The sequence below is a fragment of the Elaeis guineensis genome, chromosome 6 (genome assembly GCF_000442705.2).
Source record: "Elaeis guineensis isolate ETL-2024a chromosome 6, EG11, whole genome shotgun sequence".
In the NCBI taxonomy this organism is placed as follows: domain Eukaryota; kingdom Viridiplantae; phylum Streptophyta; class Magnoliopsida; order Arecales; family Arecaceae; genus Elaeis; species Elaeis guineensis.
Window position 1 is genome coordinate 129720852 of NC_025998.2, and position 19607 is coordinate 129740458.

General features: G+C 38.2%; 1 pseudogene; it reads left to right on the plus strand.

Moving 5' to 3' along the window:
- The first annotated feature begins 3411 nt into the window (after nt 1-3411).
- On the plus strand, nt 3412-18846 carry LOC105046604 (DNA (cytosine-5)-methyltransferase 1B-like; annotated as a pseudogene).
- The last annotated feature ends 761 nt before the right edge of the window (nt 18847-19607 follow it).

The window sequence follows — 19607 nt, forward strand, 5'->3', positions numbered from 1 at the left end:
CCCTTTGTGTTTGGTAATAAATTCCTGAGTTACAGCGTTCGTCTTTAGCGGTGTGGCAGGTGGATTGTTTATGTATGTATGATGGAAGTTCTAGACTTACTTTCAAGAAACAATTATTCTGCAAGTGTGTACACGACAAGGTTATAGATATAAAAAAGGCCCTCAAAAGTTGGAGTGCAATAATTAGGCAATAGGAATCAAACATAAAAAGAGGTCAGCGGCAGAATCTAATTACTCTTTAACAAAGGTGGATCCTCTAAAATCTTCACGGTATCCTAATTCCCTATTAGTCACCAATTATAGAAGGTCAAAGCCACGGGTTTTGAATTAAAAAAAAAAAAAACACGGACTTGATTTTGCTTTTCCTTTTTTTTTTTTTTTACAAACAAATCATTACGTCACTCCAATATTAATACAATTAAGAAAATCAGAGTAGAAGATGTCTCGGAGGATCCGAGAGCAACCGTTGCTTTCATATCAGGTCTAATTAGAGGTGAGCAAAAATTAAATCTGAACCAATCAAATCGATGAAATCGAATCAAACTGCAGGTTTGGTTGATCTTTGATATATAAAAAATAAAGTTAGATTGATTTAAATTTATCAGTAAATAAAATTGTAATCAAATTAAATTGGATCGACTTTAATAAAACAACATCTTTTTGATTAGGATGTTATTTATGTTAAAGTATTAATGTATTAAAAAATAATTTTGAATTTATGATGTTATTTATTAATTTAGTTTTGTATTAATTAGCCTTAAATCCTAGGTGACTTACTTATTGGATTATTTATTTTTTTATAATATATTGGAAATTTTTATTTTAATCCTTAATGATGATATTTATTTAAAAATTTTATTTTGTTGAGCGATAATATCTTATATCAATTTAAATCATTTTACTTGATAAATTCTCTTGATGGTACTCTTACGTGAAAAATAATAAGTCTTCATAAATCATAAAAAAAATAATAATTATTGTGGTCATGGGTCAAGGGGTCAAATGGCTTAGATAGTTGGCTTATGCTTCTACCTCCGCATATGTGAGGTATTGTCCGCTTTGACTCATGATCATTTTTAGGCTTCAGTAGGCCTTAGGCTTCAATGGGCTTTTGACTTCAATGGGTCTTGATCATTTAGAGCCTCGCGATTTTATCTTTTAAAAGGCACCTCACATTGGGAGAGAATGTTTCAATCTATATAAACCATATTCTCTCTTGACTCATAATCGATGTGGGACTAAAAAATCCATCTCTACACCACAACATAGCCTCCTAGTCAAGAGAAAATATGTGTGGATAGGAGGCGTTCCCACAGACGGTGCCAATATTGTGGTCATGGGTCAAAGGGTCGAACAGCTCAGATGGTTGGCTTATGCCTCCACCTCCGCATATGTGAGGTATTGTCTACTTTGACTCACGATCATTTTTAGGCTTCAGTGGGCCGTAGGCTTCAATGGGCCTTTGACTTCAATGGACCTTGATCATTTAGAGCCTCACGGTTTTTTTCTTGAAAAGATGCCTCATATTGGGAGAGAAGGTTTTAATCCATATAAGCCATATTTTTTCTTGACTCATAACCAATGTGGGACTAAAGAAGCCCTCTCTACATCAACCGAATCAAAAAATCCAAATCAAGATCCCACTAGATGTTGACACGTGGTGACATCTGAGCCGATCATTGATCGGACAGTTCGACGCACCTATTTCAAATTGAGCCACGTCACCACTATTCGCGTGAACAGCTCCGACCCAATGACATTCGACACATGATAAAGATCTACTTGTCAGAATTATATCGTTCGACGTTGAATCATCTTTTCGAAATGATGTCTGACACTAACATCCAATACCCAATCGTCCTGTCAATATGACAGTATAATGATGGTTCTGTACTCACCAAAACGACAAAACAGCCGATGCTCACATCTTGAAGAAACTAACAGTCAAATCGAGATTCGATATGACACGAAATGACTCCCTTCATCCAACGTGATAAAACTACATGGTGGCATGCATCGGATCACCTTGGATTGAGAGTGGGGGGCAATTGTTGGGGTAAGTCAATCGACCCTCGACTTCGACTCAACAAAGACCGACTGACTGAGCAAACTACATCGACTCATGGTCGGCTGACCGATTGACATTAGGTTACTATCGATCAACAGCAGACAACTTTAATAACCTCCGATCTAAGACCGTCGGCATATCAGAACTACTAGCCGATGGTCACTCGGATATTCCACCGACATATCAATATTACCGACATATAATCGATCAATCTGCACAACATACCGTAACCACTATAAATGGTTATCGACTACGTGTCACGGTAATTAGTAAGAATTAACGATCCACTAACTCCATAATTATGGTTTGATAATTTAGCGCCATAAAAAGTAGAACCACGTGCTCAATGGTTACATCAGAATCACTTATAAAAGAAGAGTAAGTGAACAGCACCGGTAAGACACTTTTGAGCCAGAGCTCTGCTACCCTCGACATTCAAATCTACTGTTCACCAATTCTCTCTCTGATTTAAGCATCGGATGGTCTCCACCGAACATAACTCCGGTCTGTGAGGATGCTGTTCTGCAGGTGCTCATTATCGACGACAGACGACAGGGAGTTGGTTGCAACAATAATAATAATATAAAAATCGATAAACCAAATCAAATCAAACCATTTAAATCATGTTGGTTTGGTTTGATTTCAATCCTCTATTGATCTGATTTTGGTTTTTAGAAATGCCAAACTGTTTCAGACTAGTTCAGCTTAGGTTTAAGCATGAAACCAAATCAAATCGGACCATGCTCACCCTTAGATCCAATCTCCGATGTGCTCGATAATAAAAGAAGCAATCCAATCTACGGACTGTTCATCTTTTGAAATATGTGCCAGACAGACAATGCATTGGCATGATGAAGGGACCTCCGTGAAGCAGCGGATGAACCTTCAAATTTTTTATCTTATTTCAAATTTAGTCGATAACCATGGCTGAATCGTCCTTAATGAAAATCTTTTCAACTCGCAGCTCATGTTTTGCACCGATGATATTCATCCAAGCGGCGTGGAGCTCTGTCTCAGATGTGTCCAAAAAATGAGATCTCTCAGGCAGTTAATAGTTTGATGTTCGGGTCTCAGATGACATAGTTCATACTATCCTATCATATCTAATATTGTTATTAAAATTGATCCTAATAAATTTCAAGAGTAAAGATTCTCAAAAAATGGAAAGAATCTTCTATACCGTTGCGGGCACAACAAGAAAGTTTCAGAAACTTGTGGCATCAAAGAACATGACAATAATATAAAAATGATAGTATTCCTCGGCTAAGCAGTAACTCTCTCCGTCATCCGTTGTACAGACGTCCCCCTTAATTAAGCAACGAGCCCTCTCCACCGTCCATCGCACAGCATAATCGCGACATATTATTTCTTATTTCTGAACAGTCACATCTGATGGGCGGCGTAAGCCACATCCCCGCAGGAATTTTGCTTTTCCTTCTTGTGGTAATATTTCACGACAAAAAGTCTAATACCAGAAACCTCCACCGCCTCGAAACCAACTGGCAACCCGGCAAACCTGGATTTCAAATCTCTCCACATCCTTAGCGGTTCGAGCTTTTCTCGTTCCCGCCAAAAAAGATACTTCCCCTATTTCTCATGCACCGTTAAAACCAACCTCTTTCTGTACGCGCGCGCATGCCTACGCCGTATCTTGTCTTCCTCGTCTCCGGTGCTGCCGCTGCCATCCAATCCCACCCCTTTGTCGGTCGTTTCGACGCGGCTGCCGATCATTGGCGATACCGATCGTCGGCGCCGTACTCTCTCCTCGAGGTAATAATCCTCTCTTACTGCACCTCTCTGCACTAATTTACATAAAAAGGAAGCAAGATGTGAGATTTCGGTGAGGATACGAGCTGTTTTAGGGTTTTCTTATGTAACCGGTCTTGATTTTTGCGTGTTCGCCTGAGTTATCGAAGTTTGTTTTTTTTTTTGGTTTTTTTGTGGCGTCATGGATGAGGAATTAATTTCTAGATATAGCTTTGCTTTGCGGTTTCTCCTTAGCTTTTCTAAATCTGCGATATTGATAGAAGTTGTTCATCAGTTGCCGTGCATTTAGGCAAAAGAGCTGCAAGCGAAAGAAACACTTTGTGTCATTTTATATGCCCAGGAAAAATGGAGTCCTTTGTCTCGTTCTCCGCATCCTTGCTTGCGGCATTCCTCTGATTCCATCTTTCCTATGCCAGGTTACCGCTTATGATTGCAATTCCCTTTCACTTGTCAGGTTCCGTTTCTTTGATTCTGGATACCTTATTGCGCACAAGGAGAGATCCTTTTTTATCCATTATTGAAGCATTTCTATCCAGATCTTTGTTTGGTTTTAGCTTTGCATATGGCCGTAACGCAAAACCCTATGAGGAGCTGAAGAGGAAGAATTTGGGAGAACGTGTGGATTAGACTAATGCTCTTGACCTGTTTTTAGGCACGATCACCACCCAGCTCGCCATGGACCCATCTGTTGGCTGATGAAAATGGATTGGGTAGTGAAGGATAGAGGCGGTTCAGGGTTTTTCAGGGTGTATTTCGGTCTTGAGTTACAAGTTTGGTGCAGCTAGGGTTTCCTACTAATCCGATCGTTTTGGCTTGCCATTCTTCCAACATCTTGTTTTCTAATTGGGTTTTGATCTCAAGTCTAATGATTTTATTATCCCGTCTAATGTGTTTCTATCTTCAGAAATTTTTCCATGCCTTGAAACAAGTGGTAGTCATGTGGAGAGATTTTTAAAAAATGTATAAAAGCTGAACTTTGACAGGGTGCCGAGTTCCCAAACATGTAATGTAGGTATGATCCTTTTATCGCCATGGAACAAGTGGGACATTAACAACCTGTGTGCTCCTATGTTTCTATTTTAAGTAAAGAAATGGTTATTTTCCATGCTTACATTTGCAAAATTTATCTTGATGAGCTACAGCACCTCCTTGCTTCCTTATGATGAGGTTTAATCTACCACAATAGGTCACTAACCTTTTCTACAGTCATAGGCCAGCAGTATCTCAATAGTGGTACGGCCCTGTATGGTGCTTCTGACTGTTCTGGTGGGTGCTTTATGCCAGTCCCTAGCCACACATTATGTACATGGTGGTGCGGGTGAGAAATTTAAAACCTTGTCAATCTGTCACCTCATGATCTTTGTTTTGAAGTGAAATTTGATACTTCCACTTCTTTGGTTTCTTATGTATCCATAATTCTTCCTGTTGAAATTTCACTGTTTTTTGTTCTATCTGTTTGTTATTTTGCTGTCATGTGTTTCAGTTTTCAGCAAGGTTTTAAATAATAGCGGGATGGCAGGGAAGGATATGGCAGGGCAGGATAAGTCGGGAAATGGACCGTTATTTGACAGGATGTCCGTCATTTTGACTATTGGTATGCAGGACATCCCGTTCCAAGGGAAAAAACAGGATAGCCCTGTCCGGCTGTCCCATGGTATTTAAAATGTTGGTTTTCAGCTATTTTTCTTGTAATTCAAAGTTTTAAATAGTCATCGCATGTATTTCCTTATCTGCTCATCCAGTTATATGTGCACATGGTGTTATCTGTTCTTCAAACTATTGTTCCTAGCCTTCTCTTTTTGTATCGTTACTCATCTTTTTATAATGCTTTCTTACTGTACTTTGTTAGCTAATTCTCTTAATCCTAGAAATACTGCTCACTGGTTGTTATATTCAATTGAATCTTAGGTCTCCTTGTTCTTATGCTTCTGTTTATTTCTCTACAATCCACAACTAGCATCCTAATCTCCCTTAAAGGTGTGAAGAGAAAATGCAGAGGAAGGCCTTCAACAAAGAAAGACAAGATCATTGATGATGCCAACATGGCACATGAAGTACTGACAAATACAGGGGAAGAGCCTGTTGAGAATACAGAAGAACCTGCTGCTTGCAAAAGGCCAAAAGAGAGCTGCTGCATGTTCAAATTTCAAGGAGAAACCCATCAGATTATCTGATAAAATCCTCAGTTGTTGAATCAAAGAAAAACCAGCAAGTGGAGGAAGAGATGGTTGCTGTTGGTTTGACAAAACTTGGTCCAGAAGATCTCCCACCATGTAGAAAACTTCTAGACTTCATCTTGCATGATGCTGATGGAAATCCTCAGCCGTTTGAAATGTCAGAAATTGATGATCTTTTTTTCACTGCTCTTGTCATGCCCATGGACGATGATCGGGAGAAAGAGAGAGAAAGAGGAGTAAAATGTGAAGGATTTGGGCGGATTGAGTCCTGGTCAATTTCTGGCTATGATGAAGGGTCAGCAGTACTTTGGATTTCAACTGAACCCGTAGATTATGAATGTGTAAAACCTGCAGGCGGTTACAGAAGGTTCTATGATCATTTCTATGATAAGCCATGCATTTGTGTTGAGGTTTACAGAAAATTAGCCAGATCTGTTGGTGGAAATCCAGATTTAAGTCTGTTGGTGGAAATCCAGATTTAAGTCTTGACGACTACTTGCAGGGTTGTCCATTCCATGAGTAGAAACAAGAACTTTTCTGATGGATTTGTTAGTAAAGTTTTTGTAATCTCTCTTGGTGAGTTCATATACAATCAGCTAGTTGGATTGGATGAGACCACAGAGAACAATGATGTGAATCTACCCACATTGCCAACTCTTGTTGCTTTAAGAGATGAATGTGAAAGTAGAAAAGAGTACAATAGGTTGCCTCCAATGGTCTTAAGTAGGATCCTGAAGTTTAAGGAGGGAGGAAGTGTTGAGCGTACTGAAGATGAGGATGAGAAACTAGCATGGTTGTTGCAGGAGGAAGAGTGGAAGTTGATGAAGCAGCAGAGGGGCCATTATCAAGATCAGTGAGGCAGAGATTACTAGCGATTATCCGTTGCCTGCATATTATGAACCCTTTGTTGAAGAAATGGATGAGTACATCTACTTTTGACGGCAACAACTACATGTCCTGTCCTGATCTTCGAAGAAGAGTTCTGAACAACTGGGCTCTATATAATTCTGACTCAAGGCTTATTTCTTTAGAACTTATCCTGATAAAATCCTGCACGGAAATTGATGTGACAGCTTTTGGATCTGGTAATATTGGAATGGATGATGGTGGTGGGTTCTATATCAAGGCTGACCCAGGTCAGTCTTCTTCAAATAGATCTGACAGTGTGGATAGTGGGTTTCCAGTATATCTGAGCACAATTAAGGAGTGGATGATCGAGTTTGGGTCTTCAATCATTTTCATATCCATTTGGACAGACTGCGCCTGGTTTGTCCCCCTCTTGCCCTTCCCCAACCACACCTCCACACACCCACAGCACCACTCAACTTGCATGATTAGTAAAGCATTCATCAGTTTATCTTCCTATTACCAAGCAAAGTTGACATAGCACCGTTGTTAGCTTTGTCATCACTCTCTTCCAGGTAACATAGCATCATATTCATCTCTTTTTGTGATGCTAAGTCATGAAATAGAATCATTAATATGAAACAATTCCTAGAAAGGGAATTATGTATCCTGTTTGGATATTATCGAATACTGTTTGTCTTATGTGTTTCTTTATCTAATCCCGGTACTTACATGTGCTCTCTGATTACAGGTACAGGTTAGGAAAGCCAACAAAGCAGTATGCTTCATGGTTTGAACTAATCCTCAAAACTGCAAACATTGCTATTAGTATCATCAAGTTGTTGAAAGAACAAAGCCGGGTTTCAAGGCTTTCCTTTGCAGATGTGATCAAGAAAGTTTCGGAGTTTGAAAGGGGTCATCCTGCATATGCATCTTCAAATTTGGCATTGGTAGAGAGATATATTGTTGTGCATGGGCAGATTATCCTTCAGCAATTTGCTGAATATCCAGATGAGACAATTTGAAAGTGTGCTTTTGTCACTGGCCTTTCAGATAAGATGGTGGAAAGACGTCATTCAAAACCTGTTATGAAAGTTGCAGTAGAGAAAGAAGCAAATCTGAGTCCAAGTGCAATAATGAGGCCTGTGTTATCCAAGAGGGATGTGATGTGTGCTACAACAACCAGGCCGATCAATAGGATCTGGGGAGATTACTACTCCAATCACTTTCCAGAGGATTCAAAAGATGAGGATGGTCATGAATCAAAAGAAGTTAGAGGAGCCAGAAGAGAATGAAGAGGAAGAATTGGAAGAGGGGAATATATTGGTCCAGGAGGAGATTACTTCAAAGCCCTGTTCATCTACACAGTCTCATAAGCCTAAGCTTAATTCTGAGGAAATAAAATGGGATGGGGAACTAACTGGCAGAATGGATTCTGGGGGAGCTCTCTATGGACGTGCAATTGTTCGTGGAATTGTAATTGCTGTTGGTGGAGCAGTAATGGTAGAAGCTGAAGAATTGGAAGAAATGCCAACTACATTATTTGTTGAATACATGTGTGGAAAACTTGATGGCATGAAAATGGTACGTGGCAGAGTGATGAGGAAGGGATCTCAGACTATTCTTGGAAATGCTGCAAATGAGAGGGAGGTGTTCTTGACTAATGAATGTATGGAATTCCAATTGGGAGATATTAAAGAATCTGTAACTGTGGGCATTTGGTCGCAATCATGGGGGCATAAGTATAGAAATAAGCACTTTAATGGGGATAAGATGGATAGGGCAAAGGCCGAGGAGAGCAAAAGGAAAGGACTGCCCGTTGAGTTATTCTGTAAAAGCTTATATTGGCCTCAGAAAGGTGCCTTTCTCTCTCTTCCTTTTGACAACCTGGGTCCCGGGAGTGGTGTTTCATGTTTGTAACTCATGCAAACTGAGAGAATCAGAGAGCAATGTATTTATTGCGAGTTTTAAGACAAGTTTTGTGTACAAGAAGACTGATTCCAATGTCCATGACTTTTTGTATGTTAGACCCAGTTTTTTTCATGAAAACAAAATCAAGGATCGCGAACCTTCAAGGCTGGCTGCGATGTGGGACTACAAGCCCATGTTGTATGCCGCTTGCTGGAAATTGAGGTGCCGGTGGGGAGTAAGCAGCCTACCGCAACATCGATGCAGGTCAAAGTTAGAAGATTTTATAGACCTGAAAATATTTCTGCTGCAAAAGCATACTGTTCTGATATTAGAGAAGTAAGTGCTTTCTTAATAATTTCCTTTTTTCCATTTTGTGAATAACTGTATTTAAATGACTATATGATACTTTCTGGAAATGAAACTAGAAATCAGTGGTCTGCCTGTCTTCTTTTATTATCTGGTTTACCATGAATTCTTGTTGTGATAAATTTTTGGTGGCCAAGCTCCAGGTTTATTACAGTGAAGAGATAATCAGAGTGCCTGTAGAGACAATAGAGGGTAAATGCAAAGTGAGAAAGAAAATTGATCTGCCAAATCTAGACCTTCCTGTGATTATTGATCATGTATTCTTCTGTGAGTATTCATATGATCTTGTAAAAGGTGCTTGCAAGCAGATAATGTTGTCTTCTATTCCACCTTAATTGCATCCATATATAAAACTTCATCTTTCTTTCTGGTTGGCTGGAATTATGTTTTGTGAGCTGTTGCCTGCCAATGTGAAATTTGTGTCCCTGAAACCAAAGGAAGCTAAGGCTCCGAAAAAGAAAAAGGGTAAGGAAATATGCAAAGAAGGCAAACAAGATGGCTCTGATAAATTGAAGGATATGGCCCAAGAAAATCGCTTGGCTACACTAGATATTTTTTCTGGTTGTGGAGGCTTGTCTGTGGGATTACAGCAGTCTGGTGAGCCCTTCATTATCTATACTCATAAAGTTTGATACGAGTTAGGTGGGGTTGCATGTATACAAGATACCTGATGATGTAATGCTCAAAACTACAGGTGTTTCATTTACAAAATGGGCAATCGAATATGAACAACCAGCTGCTGAAGCATTTAGTGAAATCCATCCAGAAACCTTGATGTTTATAGACAATTGTAATGTTATTTTAAGGTGATTATTGACTCCTACATCTAACAATCATCCTCCTCCCAAACCTTACCCCACAACACTTGTAGCCAGCGCTCATAAGCACAAAATATGGTCTTGCAGGGCTATTATGGAAAAATGTGGGGACACTGATGATTGCATTGCAACGGATGAGGCTGTTAAATTGGCAGCCTGGCTGGATGGGGAAAAGCTTAAGAATCTGTCAACACCAGGTGAAGTAGATTTCATTGTTGGGGGGCCTCCACGCCAGGTCTGTCTTTTTATATACTAATGGACAAGCATTTTGTTGTGTTGGGCGGATCTCATGCTCTGTGCACCGTGTACATTTTATCTAACTATATGATCTTCTGGTTATCCTTTTGCTTCAATCCTGTTCCTTCTTCAGCGCTTCTCTGGCATGAATAGATTTTAACCAAAGCACGTGCAGCAAAGTACAGTGTGAGATGATTTTAGCATTTCTATCTTTTGCTGAATATTTCCGGTCACGTTTCTTCCTTTAGTAGAATGTAAGAAACTTTGTTTGATTCAATAAGGGGCAAACGTTCCAATTGACTCCTGCTTCACTATTGGAAAGGGCATACCAGGTTTCAATCAATAATTTATTTGTCTTTTCAAATGCTACCACAAAATAATGGTCATATTCTTTTCTTGATTTTTAAGTTGGCTCCTCCTCACTTTTATCTAAAAACTGTCATTATTCTTTCTTAACCTCTGTTCTTGTTTAGGTGCGGTTTGGAATTCTGGAGGCAGGAGCTTTTGGTGTGTCACAGATAAGAAAAAGAGCATTTATTTGGGCAGCTTCTCCTCAGGAGACTCTTTTTGAGTGGCCAGAACCTATGCATGTCTTTGCTGCTCCAGAACCGAAGATATCAATGCCTGGTGGTGTGCACCATGCTGCTGTTTGGAGCACTGCTGGTGGAGCCCCATTCCGTTCCATCACTGTTCGGGATACGATTGGGGTTCTTCCACCAGTCTCAAATGGAGCTTCAAAACCAACAATTTAAGTAATTTCTTTCTTTGACTTGTATTTTGAAATCAGTATTTGCTTTTCCTTCTCCATTTTCATGTTTCATAATTTTCTTTAAAAAAAAAAAATCATGCATGTAGTCCATTTGCCAACTCCTTTTAGTCTGTTTACAGCGCCCCCCTAGATGCAAAAGAATACATAGAGAAAAAAATCTGGTGACCTTTTTCCCTCATTTCTTTTTTTCCCCTTCACCTAGTATGGAAGTGAACCAGTTTCCTGGTTTCAAAAAGATAATTAGAGGTAACATGTTCGCCCTGAATGATCACATTTGCAAAGAAATGAATGAACTGAATTTTATTAGGTGCCAACGAATTCCAAAGTGTCCAGGTGCTGACTGGCATGACTTGCCCGATGAAAAGGTAAGCTTTTTCAAGTTGTTGTGCCTACAATTGATGCTCGTGCTGCTTTAGTTGAGATCACAACTAATATCTAAACATTTTCAGTTTCAATTCTCTGAGTGCTGATTGAGATATTATTCTGCAAAATGTAAGTTAAATTATCAACTGGGCAAATGGCGGATTTGATTCCTCGGTACCTACCAAACACTGCAAAGAGGCACAACCAATGGAAGGGACTCTTCGGTAGGCTGGACTGGGAAGGAAATTCTCCTACATCAATCACAGATCCCCAGCCCATGGGAAAGGTTGGGATGTGCTTTCACCCGGAGCAAGATAGGATTATTAGTCTGTCAATGCGCACGGTCTCAAGTAAGTCTCTTGCGTTTTTTTCATCAATAAAAATCACTTGCTCACAATAACTTCACACTAGGATGAGAACTATATTGTTCCTTTTCCCCCTATTGTCGAAACTACGTTCTTATTTCATGCAGATAACCACAACAATTAATGGATATTTCTGTGACTAAAGGCATGGACATATATGTTTATTGGCATACATTTCTACCTCTCAATATTCTCTGACCATGTGTAAAGTAGTTCTAATTCTGCTATCATGCAAAAATACGGCAGTTTCACATATAGATGAAACTACCTATGAAGAAAAGAACTTTTGTTCTTCTCTTTTTTTTTCCTTTTCTATTTTTAGTTGAAGGAATAAGCAAGTTGTTAAATGATGTTTTTCATAAAATTATTGTTATTTTTCCGGAGCAAGTTCTTCCACTAGTGTGCAGTGCATTGAGACTTTGGTAGCATGCTTCTTCATAATGCTTTGCACAGCATAAGCTTGATTTTCTTTTTCCTTGCGCTACCTGACATTCTAGCGTATATTGGTACATGCAGGGTTTTAAAGATAGCTATCGTTTTTCAGGGAATATTCAGAATAGGCTGTAACATCTTAGCCAAAAAAAAAAAAAAGTTAGAAATACTAATACTCATCAGGATTGCTGGTAGAGGAGCAAAAGAACCAGAAAGATTTGGTCTGAATCTGAGAGATTCTGATCCACGCCGAGCACACCCTTTTCCTTCCTCGGGAGCGGCTAGAGTTTCAAAAGAGGGTTAAGAGTCGGCTAGGGTTTTGGAGAGAAAGATAAAAAGAAACAGGAGAAGCGACAGGATCCAGAGGGTTTCGAATCTTTTTATTCTGTCGGATTCGGGTTATGGATTTAACCATCAAATCCAACAATCCGCTCCGACAAATCTGAAAAATATCCTCTCGAATTTCATTTCACATTTCATTTCACATTTGTATTTCATTCCTGAAAAATACCATCTTCATTTAATTAGAGTGGCATTTCATTTCGAAAATATTATATTTACATTATCTGTAACTGCATATAAAAAGAAGTTGTAACAGAGATTCAAATCATGCAAAGAAAAATATTCAGATTTTCTCTAAAACTTTTCTTTCTCTGATCTGAACTCCCTTCCCAATTTGACCTCTTTTTTTCCCGTTAATCTCCTCCTTCATCTAATTCTATCTTCAGATTTACACATACATCTCACTGAATTCCTCTGGAAAAGTCGGGATATTACAAAATTTGGTATCAAAGCTCACATTTGAACCTTGGACCTGTGGCAAGACGACCTGAAAACAGTAGTGAAGCTTGCTTGATACTGTAATCGGCCATCTGTGGTATTGCACAGTCCAGGTTAGAGATCGGTAGCAGAATTTTCATTCAATCAAGTAAGACACTCAACATCAGGTAACACTCTCAAAACTGATTAGATCTATTTTCAGAATAGATTGTGATGAATGTATCAGGGTCTACAAGGGTGATTACTGTTCCAATAAGTTAGGAACAGCAATCTGGCCTCATGAATTCATCATTGGCCATCCTGAATTGAATTGCTGTAGCCAGGAGTTATAAAAATTTTTAATCTTTGTCAAATAGTTTCAAAACAGATTTTAAAAATAATTTTTTGGAGTGTAGTAAAAAATGGCAGAAGGAACCAGATTAAAAGATATCTATGAAAACCTACGAGCACTAAAAGAAAGAATGCAAACATTTACCACAGATTGCCACAACCATATTGAAAACAGATTACAACAAGTATCTGAGGAATACAATACAAAGTTGGGTGTGTTTGCAAGACAGATGAAATACAGATTGAGGAAAGACAGAGATATGAAGCTTTACAAATTGAAGCTGCAAGGAGGCATGAAATTATGATGCATGAACAAAATCGCAGGCATGAGCAATTGCTGAAGCTAATTTTGCTGCAGCTATCAGTTTCTCAACCCACTCTTTCATTCACTGCAAACAACAATCCATCAGCCCTAAAAAATGGAAGAACAAACAGTTCGGAGCTATCTGGCTGTAGCTCATCAGCAGTAGCAGCTGAAATTAGAGGTAAAAGAATATTACCCACACCTTATCAACCATTGGATAAGATGGGTGATATTCAAAACAGGACCTCACTTCACCTATCTTATCCAAAGTTGGAATTCCCTACCTTTAATGGTGAAGAACCCAAAGAATGGAGCAGTAAGAGTGAACAATATTTTAAAATATATCAGATTCCAGTGGTTCAGTGGGTGGAAATTGCTACAATGCATTTCATGGGAAAGGCACATAGATAGAAGGAAGGGTACTTAATTGATAAACCAAATTTGAGTTGGGAAAAATTGGTGGAAGCAGTGAACAGAAGATTTGACAGTGGAAATATGAAACAGTTGATTAGAGAATTTAATAAATTGGTGCAGATAAGTACCGTGGAGAAGTATCAAGAAAAGTTTGAGGATATGAGGGCTAGGATGATACAATATAATCCAGCATTAATCGAAAGGTATTTTATAGAAAGCTATATCAGTGGGTTGAAGGAAGAATTGATACTCTATATTGATTTATCTCATCCTACAACTTTAGAAGAGGTGTACGAACAAGCTAAGTTACATGAACAGGCTTTGTTAATGATGTAGAAAAGGAACAAAATGATTTACAAAACACTCACAACTAAGACAACAGAATATTTTCACACTAAACTAGCAGTACAGAAGGAAAACACAAAATCTCAAACCTTCAGAAATCAAAAATTATTTCAGAAAGATAATAAACAACAGTGGGAACAAAGAAGAGCAGTTGGCCTGTGCTTCAAATGTGGAGAAAAATATCATCTGGGGCATCAGTGTTCACTGAAGATGAATCAATTTGTTAATGCCACAATAGAAGCTGATGAAGTATTTGATGAACAGCTATTGTAGGAAGAGGAGGAAGAAGAGATAGAGAAAGAGACCATAATAAAAGAAGAAAAAGATAAAGACATAGAAATAACTGTATATGCCTTAATGGGACAAAATCAAAATGAAACTATTAAGATTCAAGGAGAAACTGGTCATAAAACTCTAGTCATTCTAATTGATACAGAAAGTACTCACAGCTTTATTGATTACCAAGTGGCTAAAGAAGTGAAGGCTACAATTACTGCAGCAAACCCATTAGTGGTAACATTGGCAAATGGACACAAAGTGTTGAGTAAGCTCAAATGTGTCAATTTTAAATGGACTATGCAGGGAGAACAGTATTAGACAGATTTAAGGGTGATTAGATTAGATGGATCTAGCATAATTCTGAGAATTGATTGGCTAAGAACCTATGGTAAAGTCATCTTCGATTATTTGGATAATGTTGTTACTTTTATTAAGGAAGGAAAACAGATGATATTGAAAGATATTACAGAAGGATCTAAATTAAAGGCTACTAAGGCCAAATTTCAAATGATTACTGCTACACAGTGGTACAGGTCTGGACTTAAAGGAGACTGTTGTGCAGTTGGGCAACTAAAGAATTTTGATGGAAAAAGAACAGAGGCAGAGATACCTGATTCAGTCAATAAAGTATTAAAACAGTACATTGATGTGTTCCAAGAGCCTAAAGGATTGCCTACCAGTAGGCCACAAGATCACAGAATATTTTTGTTATCGGGCACTAATCCAGTTAATATCAGACCATACAGATATACATATGAACAGAAAAATAAGATTGAAAGATAAATACAGGAAATGCTTAAAACTACCATTATTCAGCCTAGTACCAATCCATATGCTTCACATGTATTATTGGTAAAGAAAAAAGATAACAGCCGAAGATTTTGTGTGGATTATAGGCAACTCAATAAGGCAACAGTGAAGGATAAATATCCTATACCCTTAATTGATGGTCTTTTGGATGAACTTGAAGGATCTCAATATTTCTCTACAATAGATTTGAAATTAGGTTACTATTAAATCAGAATGAACCCAGAAGATGTATATAAGACAGCTTTTAGAACTCACATGGGCCACTATGAATTTTTAGTGATGCCCTTCGAATTAACTAATGCACCAGCGACATTTCAAGCTATCATGAATGAGGTGTTCTCTCCTTATCTTAGAAAGTTTGTGCTAGTATTTTTGATGATATTCTGGTATACAGCAAAACCTTAGAGGAGCATGTAGAACATCTCATTGAAGTATTGACTATATTAAAAAAGAATCAGTTATATGCAAAAAGATCTAAATACTTTTTTGGGCAGCAACAAGTGGTATATCTGGGGCATATAATTTTCAAAGAAGGTGTGGCAACTGACCCTGAGAAGGTGATAGCCATGCAAAGGTGGCCTAAACCATCTACATTGAAGGATTTGAATGGATTTTTGGGGCTCACAGGATACTATAGAAGATTTATAAAAGGATATGGATCAATTAGCAAACCTTTAACAGAGCTACTTAAAAAAGATAATTTTCATTGGGATGAAACCCCACAAAAGACATTTGAGAAGTTAAAAGAGGTAATGTCTACAGCACCAGTTCTAGCTATGTCGAATTATTCCTTACCTTTCACTTTGGAGGTAGATGCCAGTGGATATGGAATTGGAGCAGTCCTCACACAACAAGGAAGATTTGTAGCTTACCTCAGTAAAGGATTAAGTGAAAGGAACAGAGCACTTTCTACCTATGAAAAAGAATTTCTAGCTATTTTGCTGGTTGTAGAAAAATAGAAGCACTACATTAGTTTCCGACCCTTCATCATTAAAACAGATCACCAAAGTTTAAAATACTTATTAGAACAGAAAGTAACTATTGCAGCACAACAAAAAGGTATGATGAAGCTTATGGGGTTAGATTATGTGATACAATATAAGAAGGAGAAAGAAAATTTGGCTGCAGATGCATTATCGAGATGGAGAATTGAAGAAGAAAGGGTGTAAGCTATTACAACAGTGGTACCTACATGGAGTTTGAAAATAGCTAACAGTTATGAAGGGGATCAACAGACTCAGCAAATTATAGCAGAAGTACTCATAGAACCAGAATCACATACTGAATACATTTATAAACAAGGAGTGTTTAAGTACAAAAGGAGAATTTACATTGGAAAAATAGGAGAGTTGAGACAGAAGCTCCTAGAACTTATGCATACTTCAGCTTTAGGAGGGCATTCAGGAATGAACCATACTTATAAGAGAATTAAGCAATTATTTTTTTGGCCAGGAATGAAACAGCAAGTGGAGACACTAGTAAAAGAATGTGAAATTTGTATTAAAAATAAAATTCATGGAACTCCGTATGCAGGGCTACTACAACCTCTGCAAATTCCCACACAAGCCTGGCAAAAAATCAATATGGATTTCATTGAGTCATTACCAAAATCAGAAGGTAAAGACACTATATTAGTAGTGGTGGATCGGTTAATTAAATATTCACATTTTATTCCTTTGACTCATCCTTATACAGCACAGAATATAGCAAAATCATTCTTAGACACAGAATACAAGTTACATGGGATGCCACAAAGTATTATATCAGACAGATAAAATCTTCACCAGTTAGGTATGGCAAGACTTATTCAAATTAATGAGGGTCAAATTACATCTGAGCACTGCCTATCATCCACAGACTGATGGACAAACAGAGAGAGTAAATCAATGTTTAGAAACATATTTAAGATGCATATGCTTTCACAGTCCGCACAGATGGCTTAAGTGGCTATCTCTGGTTGAGTGGTGGTATAATACTAACTATCACTCCTCCCTAGAGGTGACACCTTATCAAGCTCTGTATGGACATCCACCTCCTATGTACTCGGTAGTCAACATGGACATGCAACAGCAAGGTACAGTGGCAGATTGGAATAGAGAAAGAACTAAGATGATACAGATCTTAAGAGACAGATTTAAAGAAGCATAAAACCGCATGAAACAGAATGCAGATAAGAGATGAATAGACAAAGAATATCAAGTAGAAGAAATGGTATATCTAAAACTCCAACCCTACCGACAGACTACAGTAGCCATGCGCAGAAATTTGAAACTTACCTTATAGTATTATGGACCATTCAAAATACTAAAAAAAATTGGTCCTGTGGCTTATGAGCTTAATCTGCCCGAGGGATCTAAAATACATCCCGTATTTCATGTATCTCTACTCAAATGGAGAATTCAGAAACCCGAGCAAGCAACACCAACAGTACCCCTCACAGGAGAAGGACAACTGTTAGCCCAACTAGAAAAAATTTTAGACAAAAAAATAGTCCGCAAGGAAACAGAGCAGTTACTAAAGTATTGATCAAATGGAGCAATCTCGGCGAAGAAGAAGCTACATGGGAAGACTACTGGTCACTCAAGAACCAATTCCCTCAGTTTGATCCTTGAGAACAAGGATCCTATGAAGAAGAGGGGAATGTAACATCTTAGCAAAAAAATACAATAAAATAAAATAAAATGAGTTAGAAATACTCATCCTCATCAAGATTGCTGGTAGAGGAGCAAAAGAATCAGAAAGACTTGGTCTGACTCTAGGAGATTCCGATCCATGCCGGGCACACCTTTCTCCTTCCTCGGCAGTGGTTAGGGTTTCAAAAGAGGGTTAAGAGTCGGCTAGAATTTCGGAGAGAAAGACAAAAAGAAACAGGAGAAGCGACGGGATCCAGAGGATTCCGAACCCTTTTATTCTGTTGGATTCGGGTTATGGATTCAGCCATCAAACCCAACAACCCGTTCCGACACGTCTCAAAAATATCCTCTCGAATTTCATTTCACATTTCATTTAGAAACATTTGCATTTCATTTCACATTTGTATTTCATTCCTGAAAAATGCCATTTTCATTTAATTAGAGTTGCATTTCATTTCGGAAACATTGCATTTACATTATCTGTAACTGCATATAAAAAGGAGCTGTAATATAGATTCAAATCATACAAAGAAAAATATTCAGATTCCCTCCAAAACTTTTCTTTCTCTGATCTGAACTCCCTTCCCAATCTGATCTCTCCTTTCCCTGTTAATCTCCTCCTCCATCTCAATTCTATCTTCAGATTTACACATACATCTATTCCTCTGGGAAAGCCGGGATATTACATAGGCACAGGCAAACTGGTAATGCTGTCCCTCCTCCACTTGCCTATGTGCTAGGCTTGAAACTGAAGGTAACTCTCAATTCACTCGTCTTTAGCTTGACTGTTTGTATCTCATGGATGTCTTTTGATCATCCAGGAGTGCCATGATGCCCACATTGGGTCTGCTTGACTATCTATACATATACAAGCATCAGCTTTTATTTCTAGATTATACAAATTCTTGACATCAATTACTATAGTCTCTATTCCCCAGCGTGTTGAAGGCAATTTTGAATGGCCTCATGTTTTTTCAAATGAGGTGGATATGTCAGGTCATGGCTGGGTGTTTTTTTTTTTTTGGCCTTCCCTGTTTTTGTTTTGAGAGTGGAGTATAATGGGAACTAATCTCATCATACTGATTCGTAACTTTACCAACAGAGCAATAAGGAAAGTGTTTCATCTTTTTGTATACTCTGTTTTCATTCTGGTGTAAGCAAAAGGCCCTGACTACTGTTTCCAGGCTGCAATTATACTTAGAATACTGTGGAGTAGAGCATGTTTCAAGATTTCTTCTGTATAATTTCTCTCTCTCTAAGAATGGGAATTGTCATTCTCTCAATGTCATGATGCTAACTTGGAAGTGAATTTCTTTGGAACTAATTTTATCAGGAAATCCAGACTGGTTTCGTAATGTGGAGCCTGCAGTCCAGTTTTTCTTTTAATTGTTACAGTTGTTAAATATTGCAGATTTGCCACCTTGAGATATGGTCGAATACCAGTCTGGATCTTCATCATGGTTGTCTCGCTGTTTGAATTGCATTAAGTTATATCTAGACTTTTCAAGAAAAACTGCAGTGTATACAGAAATCATGTAAAAAGATGGTATCCACCATTTTAAGTCTAACATGCACTCAACTAAAATTACAGCA